Source organism: Saccostrea cucullata, unplaced genomic scaffold, assembly GCF_032062105.1.
Source record: "Saccostrea cucullata isolate Sc308-1 unplaced genomic scaffold, CSIRO_AGI_Scuc_v1 ctg347, whole genome shotgun sequence".
NCBI classification, from domain to species: Eukaryota; Metazoa; Mollusca; class Bivalvia; order Ostreida; family Ostreidae; genus Saccostrea; species Saccostrea cuccullata.
In genome coordinates this window covers 472637-483557 of record NW_026933200.1, presented here as the reverse complement: position 1 = coordinate 483557, position 10921 = coordinate 472637, and the positions used below count along the sequence as shown (strand labels likewise).

The following is a 10921-nucleotide window of genomic DNA, read 5'->3' as shown; positions in this document are numbered from 1 at the left end:
GTGTTTAAATTAAGGTTCAAAGGGATAAGGTTGAGTCACAATTAGAGAATTAAAGTTACAAAGTGAAATATAGAGAAAAAGTCTTTTTCTCAATAACCATTGGACCAGGAAAGCTTAATCTTATGTTGAAGTTTTATGAGTTAAGCTAGTTTGAAAATTATTTACATCATGTTCCAAGGAAGGTAAAGTAGGGCCATAAGAGGGATTATATAGGGAAAACATTTCCCTATATCTCAAATCAATGAAAAATTGTATAAAATGTGAAAGATCCTCTAGTAGTGTAGATCCATTTTGTTCGCACAGTCCCTGTGTATAGGATGCAGTCACAACAGATGGTGAAAAGTGCAAATACATGGATGTTAGGGTAAAATCTGATTCAGAACAGTAGGACCAAAAACACCCATGTTAGCGTTGTGGCCTGTTGACCTCTTGTTTTGATAAATTACAATTATGAATTAATGTGAATTAAGAATCCTCAAGGTATATAAGTAAATTTTTTATATTAAATCTAAATTTAAATAGATTTCCTTGTTCTAGATGAGAAAAAGGTTTGTACGTACTTTGCTTCCTTGAGTGGTATAATGACTAAGCGCTTACAGTTGTATATGATCCTTATCAGTGAAGTACAGCTTATATTGTATCGTATTCAACACTCTCACGGAGGCCCATAACCCGCTTCACTCACCTGAATAACCTGGTTCGGTTGACCTTTAGAGCAAGATATCCAACAAACTTTTCCTTTTTATTCTAAGGAAAAAAAATATACACCAGACAGCGACCAAGACCTTGCTTTAAGGGTCATTACCGGTACTTAAGCAAACTTGATTTAAGGTATCCGATCCATATCAGCCTCAGATTCAATGGAATTGAATGCATAATAGATATGTATGGGATGAATAATCAGTGTAGTTAGAACTAATTTTCATCTTTTAGTATAAGAATGTAAGAGTGGGACATGTCCTAATTTATGACCTTTTCCTGCCCTTGACGAGTGATTTCCCTTTGATTTTACTCAATAAAAATTCATTTTTAAAAAATCTGACTGGTAAAAAAAATTATTTCTAATTGTTTTTTTATTCCCAATGATCAAATACATCTTTCCACCACAGCATTTTTTTGATATTTGAAATATCTATTTTTTTATCTTAAAAAACTTACTTCCTTCCATAGATTTCAATACAATCTTCGATAATTAATTTCTGCTTAGGTAATAAAATTGTTGAAAATTTCTCTTGGTAAATCCCTTTCTTCTCTAAAATGCTTTAAAATAATATCGGGATATTTTACAAACAATCGATATTTAAGGTTAGAAATTTTGGTCCTAATATGGGTCGGATACCTTAAAACAACCTCGGATATGCCTCAATATTCAAATGACTCTCTGTTTTTGGAGATGGTTTAATTTCTATCTACATATTGAATAATTTGACCCCAATTATGGCAAAAAATAAACAACGTTATTCAGCGTTGATGCGTTATGAATAGAATTACTCTGCTTGGATGATACTGAACTATCATAATTATTAATATAAACTTTTATTAGAGAAGGTTATTTTACAGTATCTAATAGCCGTATAGGGCGGAATTTGATCCCATTTTTTGCCTTATTCTAACAAGAGAACCTTAGTAAAATAAGCATATGAACACAACTCGGTAATGTTTGTATTTCATTAAATGGTAGTGTGACCCCATTATTTCGAAATGCCTAATACTAACAAGAACTATTCAATAAAGGTTGATAATCAAAGCCTTTGAAATTTTCTAATGAAAAACACATTATTCTAGCTGATAGAATTTGAAGAACAACAAAAATTTACTGTATTGGCGGAACTGTCATGGCTTTTATTACAAATTACATTCACAGATAACATGCAACTGGCATGTTCATTCAAACATCAGCAACATGCAACTGGCATGTTCATAACCTATGCGCCGATCTTACAACTGGTAAGCATTTTGGCAGCATAGCATTCACAAATATCAAACAAACCATATCATAGCTGGGGGACCTGGAGATAACAGTATCACCCTCAGCAAATGGTTACTTGTCAAAATTGCGCTAACACGAAAAGGTCAGGATTATCACATTCACAAAGCATAGTCCATAGCTTTCTTCATCAGCGTATAAGCCACGACGATTACTGAAAATGTCACGTAACACTACAGTCAGGATTATCACATTCACACAGCAAATAGAAGTCCATAACTTTCTTCATCTGACAGTGTATAAGCCACGACGATTTCTGAAATTGTAACTTAACAGTCAGGATTATCACATTCTCACAGCAAAGTCCATGATGGCCTTCTTCATAGGTGTACATGTACAAGTCATGACGATTTCTGAAATTGAAAGAAAACACACAGCAGAAAAAGGAGCAGAAAGAATTCATTGAATAGTAAATACATTTAAATACTAGTATTCAGACGGTGAGACCAACCCTAGTATTTAAGGGAGGGAAGGGAGGGGATTTCGTCTGCACTGAACAAGATGGGAAGTTGAAAAGACCAAGCACATGCGCATCAAAGCTCAAGTATTATTGACCCTAGAACCGTAACGATAGAACCGCATAATTCCGGAAAACGGTTTGCACTTCGTAGCTATTTATAATCTCAAAAAACAAAGCCATAAACGGCCTTCTCAATAACTGTATTTATCTTTTAGGGATAAATCTGATTATTTCGAAATGCCTAATACTAACAAGAACTATTCAATAAAGGTTGATAATCAAAGCCTTTGAAATTTTCTAATGAAAAACACATTATTCTAGCTGATAGAATTTGAAGAACAACAAAAATTTACTGTATTGGCGGAACTGTCATGGCTTTTATTACAAATTACATTCACAGATAACATGCAACTGGCATGTTCATTCAAACATCAGCAACATGCAACTGGCATGTTCATAACCTATGCGCCGATCTTACAACTGGTAAGCATTTTGGCAGCATAGCATTCACAAATATCAAAGAAACCATATCATAGCTGGGGGACCTGGAGATAACAGTATCACCCTCAGCAAATGGTTACTTGTCAAAATTGCGCCAATTGGATTTCAAACATAATGAAATCCAACCGCCATCAAAGCGGCCGAATTTTGACAAGTCAATATCATTCACAAATTACACATATACACAAACACATTTTTTTTTACATCATCTTCATAAAGCCACAACAGTTCCAAATCCCAAAATTCGTAGACTCATCACTTTGATGGCCAAACAATGTCATTACATTACCAGAGCAGAAAAGCAGCCAACATTGTTCATGACATGATCACAATGGCAATGATGTAACCGTCATTAATAATGATATTATTTACATCTAAAATGTAACAACTCAAGTCTGAGATAATGCATCTAACACCCATCTTACCTTGTTTTGTTTTGTTTTTTTTGTTTTTTTTTTAAATTTTTTGTTCAGACATGCCTGGCAAATACATATGAGTAGCACCCCAATTTTAAAAGAGAGTGTTTTGAAAGTTTCTATTTCAATACCTAAAAATCTCAATTCTTGTACAATCAAAATACTTCAAATCTGGTGTGCTGATTAAGATGTTCACGTACCTAACCATTGATATGGCAAAATAAATGGTCATCCTGTTAATTGCAAGAAAGTTTCCTATAAACTAAAACACACAGTCAACTCCAAGTCTGATATGCTGATAGTGATAACTATAAACTAAACCTTTCCATTCTGATCTGTTTTAGAAAGACACAACTTCAATCTGATATTTTCATAACTTACTGTAGATTTAAAAAACTTCAGAAAGATGAAGTGCATTTCTTAGACTCTCATTTGATTTGATCAAAAATTGCAGTGGCAAATGTAGACCGATAATAATGGTTAATTATGCTCGTACATGTGTATTTTGAATGTGTTCCCATTGATAAAACAATAAAACTTTTTAGTAAAAGAAGGCATGTTAAAGGACCTCTGATGTCATTTGAACATTTAAATCTTCTTAAACCTGTCAGAATTTTTACACAATGAAGGAGTTGACTGGATGATCTACTGGAGGTGGCCAAAATGAAGGCAAGTAAAATCGTAATCTAAAGTCATGAAAACAACTATGGCTTTGACATATGCAATTTTTGTGAAGTTCAAAAAGCTAACTTCAATCAAATGATTGAATTGCATGCACAGTCCTCCAAAAGGTTCCAAAATTAAATAAGTACTTGATAAGGATAACATGAAATCTACCCAAGGTGCCAGCTGCCTGAATCTGTTCCACTGGAATTGAGAAATTGAATCTGCTATCTCACTTATACTGCTTAAATGAACTGCTTTAAACTGAATAGTAAACTTCAAAGAAAGCAATACTAATGCTCTCATGAAAATCTTAACCCATTTAATCTTAAATGTTTTCCTATCTAAGATTTCAATCAAAGCTATTATAGTATTATGTCAACATGCAATATCAATTACCTGGTTTGTAATTTGTCTGACAACAAGTAAAATCCTTAACTTTACGAACAAACTCTGAAAAGGTTATTATGTCTTTTCTTGTATCAACATTCTAATCCTGTGACCAACAAAGATAAAACCAGAAAGTTTCAAAACTGACACCACAAACCATTGAACCTAAGCCGTCTGAATGAAATTATACATCTTTTTAGGATTCCCATTCTGACTCTGGAAATAGTGTAGAACTATTAACTTCACTAAGAAATGTTAACCAGATTTGAAGATCACTATGCATTTCTCTGGAAAGCCTTACCAAGTGATGCGACTAATAGTAACACCAAACATTTAACCATATGATTTAATCAACATGTAAATTTCTACCTGCCGGCAAGGCCTTTGTAACTAAAGCTTAGCCTAATGAGCCAAGACTGAAAGACCGAAGCCGCCTTAATGTAATCTAAGATTTCCACTGAATTTCAAGTATTTCTTTTTGTAAATTGAATGATTACTGACTTTATACCTAAACCTAAGAACACTATGTATGTTGTTGGACTAGAATTTACCTCTGAAATATGAACATGAATATGAAATATTTTGAAAGGAAATAATAAAATTTTACCTTTGTTTGTACCATGAGCTCTAGCAAATAATTAAATCATGTAGTAATGAAAAACATTTTTAAAGTTGATGCTATACTCTTTCACCCCTTGTAAAAAACTGGATTTTTTTTTTTTGAAATAATTAATGCAAACAATATTTAATATGGCACAATCCATCAGTAACATTTGTGAACATCATATTTAACAAACATTTAAAACCAAGAAGACAAAAATTTCAGGTATGACTGGTAACAACCTGAACTCATTTGAAATATCCATTTTCCATAGTTATGCATAATTTGTACCATATAAAATGTATATAAGTTTTTGTACTATATATGCTAACAGCTTGACTGGAAGATAAATAATTAATTGAGGAAATTTTGGGATTAACGAATTCATAAAGTTATAGTCTTTCCATGTAGAGCAGATATATTGGTGATTACCTCCAACTTTGAAATGGTGGGGCATCAAATGGACCCATTATTATGCGACCTAGTTCATGCAATTTCTTTGTTCAGTTTAGCAAATAATTCATCTTTATGTTCCAATGCTGAAACCATATTTTTGCAAGGTATTAAAACCCACCCTGATGGACCATCATAGTTCAATGAGAAACTGAATATAAATCATGTAAAATTTGTAACATTGATTGGAATGAAACCTACATCCAAAATATGGGGAGGCCATGGGTCATTATTGCCTAAGAGGCCTTTATAAACTGGGTGTCAGATTGGGATTGATATCTAATTGATGAAAGACAATGCGAGTCGACCCTTACAGGAGAGCACAAATTCGCCTGGGGGCTAGCGAATTGTAATGGTGGGCAAGTGAAATTTTATCCATTTGCCCGAGGGCAAGTGACTCAAAATTCAAATCAATATGTAAGACAGATATAAAGCTGGTCATAGTGACTTGCATATTGTACTCAATATTTGTCTCTCTTCTTAAAAAATATTTATAAATATAAATACAGTATTACAGTTTATAGTAGGGCAAGCAAAAATTGGGTAGGGCAAGTGTTTAGGTTTTCCAAACAAAACTACATCATACTGTTTATTGAACGCCTAAATCTAAAGTGAATGTTAAATTCTCCCACCAAGTGTTGTTGACTGAAGCCCCTAGCCTTATTAGACTGATATACATATAATGCCTTGAACACATTAATTTCTTCAATCTTTAAACACAAGCAGTTGCTTAATTTAATCAGCTAGATATAACTGCATTATAATTTCATCTGCTGGATCCAACTGCAATATCAACTTAGCAAGAAATATATAATCATTAATGTTCCAAAATTTTTCCTTGTTGTAAGAGTATGCAGGGATTTATCAGTACCTTCTCATATGCTGAAATTAGGCCCCATGCCAAATTGAAAATATTTTTTTTTTAAATTTAATTTGGAAGTTTTATTCCTGACCCAATTGGTAAACAATGGTTTTACATTTAATTATCTTGAAGAAAAAAAAGCAATATTGTCTGTAATTTTATATATAGATATCCAACTCATTTAACAAAGTTACAGTTACAACATATGTTTAAAAACATTGCAATAGTGTCGTCATCTTTTAATCCGAATTTCCTTGTTTTTTCTATAAATGGTGATATTGTGTAATTATACCATATAAATAAATTATTTATCCGAGGGTCTTGCTACACGTGCAGGGGTCTGGCCTAAAGCGATTTCATATTGCCTCTCCTTGAGGAACCATCACTCTCAAGTCAATAACATCGTTCTTGCAAATAATTATAAAACCGACAGAATTTTTCTTATTACTTATCATGCTTATTGTTGATATTTAAAAATGCATTCATTGAAACAAGAATTGAAAGTAAAATTTTCTTGTTTTACATGACCATTTTTTGAAGAATTAGTCGATAGATTTTAAACAAATTCATACAACATGAATAAACATGGTAACTTTACGCTATTTTCATACTTAAATTTCTTCGATTGATAAAATACTTGCCGATGACACTTGATTATTTTTCTTAACACCATTGATTTCGTCTGCACTGAACAAGATGGGAAGTTGAAAAGACCAAGCACATGCGCATCAAAGCTCAAGTATTATTGACCTTAGAACCGTAACGATAGAACCGCATAATTCCGGAAAACGGTTTGCACTTTGTAGCTATTTATAATCTCAAAAAACAAAGCCATAAACGGCCTTCTCAATAACTGTATTTATCTTTTAGGGATAAATCTGATTATCTTAAAAAGAACTGTTAGCTCAAATGAAATAAAGCCTAAAGAAATATTCGTATAAAAGCTATATGGTGGCTGTCTGTCGTTTTATCCTTGCACCAGGTGTCTCAGATGACACCAAACACAACCACATTGCTAACCCAAAACAGTTCAAATGCATCCCTTGTTCATGAGGGTTCAATTTTTATGATACATGCTATATGCCAATTTTTTTCTAAAAGAAGATATTAAAGAAATGGTTTAAATGACATATTTCAAGAACCCTTGGTCAAAAAATTATAAAATTATGGTCCTCTGTAGTAGGGTGTAGGGTATAGCAGAATTGAAATTTCATGAAAATATAAAGGATGCATATTTCTAGACTTTTCACCCCAGGAAGATCGCGGTTGTGATTAGTGATATTAATATGCAAAAATTTATATAAACAAGTGCTTTCTCTTTGATACTCCTTGAGAGTCAAGTGTACTTATTTCTCATGGAAGGCTTTGTGTATTTCAATTCTACATGTATGCGAAGAATTTGTGTTAATTAGCTCACCTGAGCCGAAGGCTCAAGTGAGCTTTTCTGATCAAAATTTGTCCGTCGTCTGTCGTTGTCGTTGTCGTCGTCGTTGTTGTCGTAAACTTTTCACATTTTCATCTTCTTCTCAAGAACCACTGGGCCAATTTCAACCAAACTTGGCACAAAGCAAAGTATCCTTGGGTGAAGGGAATTCAAGTTTGTTCAAATGAAGGGCCATGCCCTTTTCCAAGGGGAGATAATCATGAATTTGTTAAAAATTAATGGCATTTTTAAAAAATATTTTTCTCCAGAACCGCTGGGCCAGGAAAGATGAAACTCATGTGGAAGCATCCTCAGGTAGCGTAGATTCAATTTTGTTCAAATCATGACCCCCGGGGCAGGGGTGGGGCCAAAATGGCCGACCCTAGTTTTACATAGGAATATATAGGAAAAATCTTCTTCTCCAGTACCACTGGGCCAGGAAAGATGAAAACTCATGTGGAATCATCCTCAGGTAGTGTGGATTCAAGTTTGTTCAAATCATGACCCCCGGGGCTAGGGTGGGGCCAAAATGGCCGACCCAAGTTTTACATAGGAATATATAGGAAAAATCTTTAAAAATCTTCTTCTCCAGAACCACTGGGCCAGGAAAGATGAAACTCATGTGGAAGCATCCTCAGGTAGAGCAGATTTAAGTTTGTTCAAATCATTACCCCCGGGGCAAAGGTGGGGCCAAAATGGCCGACCCAAGTTTTACATAGGAATATATAGGAAAAATCTTAAAAAGTCTTCTTCTCCACAACCACTGGACCAGGAAAGATGAAACTCATGTGGAGTCATCCTCATGTAGTGTAGATTCAAGTTTAAATCATTACCCCGGGGCTAGAGTGGGGCCAAAATGGCCGACCCTAGTTTTACATAGGAATATATAAGAAAAATCTTTTAAAATCTTCTTCTCAAGAACCTACTGGGACTAGGAAAGATGAAACTCATGTGGAATCATCTTCAGGTAGTGTAGATTCAAGTTTGTTCAAATCATGACCCCCGGGGCAAGGGTGGGGCCAAAATGGCTGACCCAAGTTTTACATAGGAATATATAGGAAGAATCTTTAAAAATCTTCTTCTCCAGAACCACTGGGCCAGGAAAGATGAAACTCATGTGGAATCATCCTCAGGTAGTGCAGATTCAAGTTTGTTCAAATCATGACCCCCGGGGCTAGGGTGGGGCCAAAATGGCCGACCCAAGTTTTACATAGGAATATATAGGAAAAATCTTTAAAAATCTTCTTCTCAAGAACCACTGGGCCAGGAAAGATGAAACTCATGTGGAATCATCCTCAGGTAGTGTAGATTCAAGTTTGTTCAAATCATGACCCCCGGGGCTAGGGTGGGGCCAAAATGGCCGACCCAAGTTTTACATAGGGATATATAGGGAAACCTTTTAAAATCTTCTTTTCAAGTACTTCAAAGCTATGATTAGTGATATTTATATGGAATCATCCTCAGGTAGTGTAGATTCTAGTTTGTTCAAATGATGAACGCCTGGAGGGGGGGGGGTGGAGTAAATTCAAGCCTGATGTGCTCAGGTGAGCGCTGTGGCCCCTGGGCCTCTTGTTTCATTTTTATTTCACATTTTAAACGTATTAAAATGACTCGGTGTTTTCTTAATTTTGTATGCCTGATACGTTAGGAAAGTTGGAAAGGTGTGTAGTTCCTGTATGATGGGACGGGGACTCTCATTAGTGGCCTTGTATACCTTACAAACTAGACAGTTATTCCTTTACCATTTCCTGGAGGGTTGATTCAGTTTTTTTAGATGAATGCCCGAGGCGAGGACCGGGCCACAGTAAAAAAGTAAATAAAGGTTGTAATATCTATTGTAAGGATTTTTTCTAAAACTCTTCTTTTTAAGAACATTGAGGCAATGCTTCAGGTCTGTTCAGACCGTGGTTCTGAGACTGGAGCGGATTACAAAAAGGACATTTTACACTAGAACATATAAGTGATGTAGTTTTAACAACTTAACCCCAAAACAACAAACCTATAATAAGTGCTACTTATATACATACATCCTCATTTAAGAGGCATATTTCATATGGTAAAGTGTATTCCCTTTGCATGAGGATTGGACTAACAATTAAGCATATATTTATTATTAGCACATGTTCCCTAATGATTATGTTCGCCAAATAATGCTATGCTGAAAATTTTCAAAGTCTACCGACTCTATTCCTCCTATTTATATTTTCACTTCGTAAGTTCTATGATCGATACAATGACCTTGTCAGCAAATACAATCTATCCTGAAGGTCGTATTTCATACTATTTGTTGGGCCATTATTTACACTCTGAGCTGTCAATAAATTTCTCCCGATCATGACAAGGAGCACACGGCGGTTGTGACCGGATGGCAGGGGGTACTAACTCCTCCACCTGATCCCACCTCTGATGAAACAAGTACATAACGAACAGTATTGCAGATCAAAAGTCCAATCAAACAATACAAAGCAAACAAAGCCGAGCAAACACAGACCTCCGAAACATCAGACGTGACAAGGAGCACACGGCGGGTGATGCTCACTCCTCCATGGCACCTGATCCCACTTCTGATGTTTCAGAGGTCCGTGTTTGCTCTGTTCCTAATTTGTATTGTTTCATGGACTTTGAGATTGAATACTGTTCGTTATCTCCATATCCTTCTACATGCAAGAGTGAGCATGCCATGCCGACTGGTCGCACCCACCGTGTAATCCTTCTCTTGATCGGTAAATAACGGAAAAATCCGTCGTCAATTCACTGTATAAAAAGTGGACTAACAATTAGTATCTAAAACGTAGGTCAGCATTTGACTCAATGATAAATTATATTTGTGACAAGGTCGTTGTATCGACCACAGAACCTAAGAAATGATGATTTTGAACGAGACTGTTAGTATTCTTGACTTTAAACGAGACTGTAAGTGTTAATATCGTTGTTTTGGAAGTCCGTTTTTGCTCTGCTTCAAAAATTGAATTCTTTCATGGACTTTGGAGCTGAAAACTCTCCGTTATCTCCACTTTATTTATAAAGCTCTTGTACAAGTCTTAGTCAAAGTCCCCCAAAGTCTTTCAAATATACACTGTACCTTTTAATAAAATGTTTGATTAGAAGATATCCTCGTTCAAAGCATTCACATACAAAATCTGCCATTCACAACTAAATATTTAT

At 35.0% G+C, this 10921-nt stretch overlaps 1 long non-coding RNA gene across 1 annotated transcript; it reads right to left on the bottom strand.

Moving 5' to 3' along the window:
- Positions 1-1821: 1821 nt before the first annotated feature.
- LOC134237647 (uncharacterized) lies at positions 1822-2769 on the bottom strand. Its single transcript, XR_009985852.1, has 2 exons — positions 2439-2769; positions 1822-2340 (listed from the first exon to the last, which is right to left on the bottom strand). It is a non-coding gene; the product is annotated as an uncharacterized LOC134237647 (long non-coding RNA).
- Between the last annotated feature and the right edge of the window lie 8152 nt (positions 2770-10921).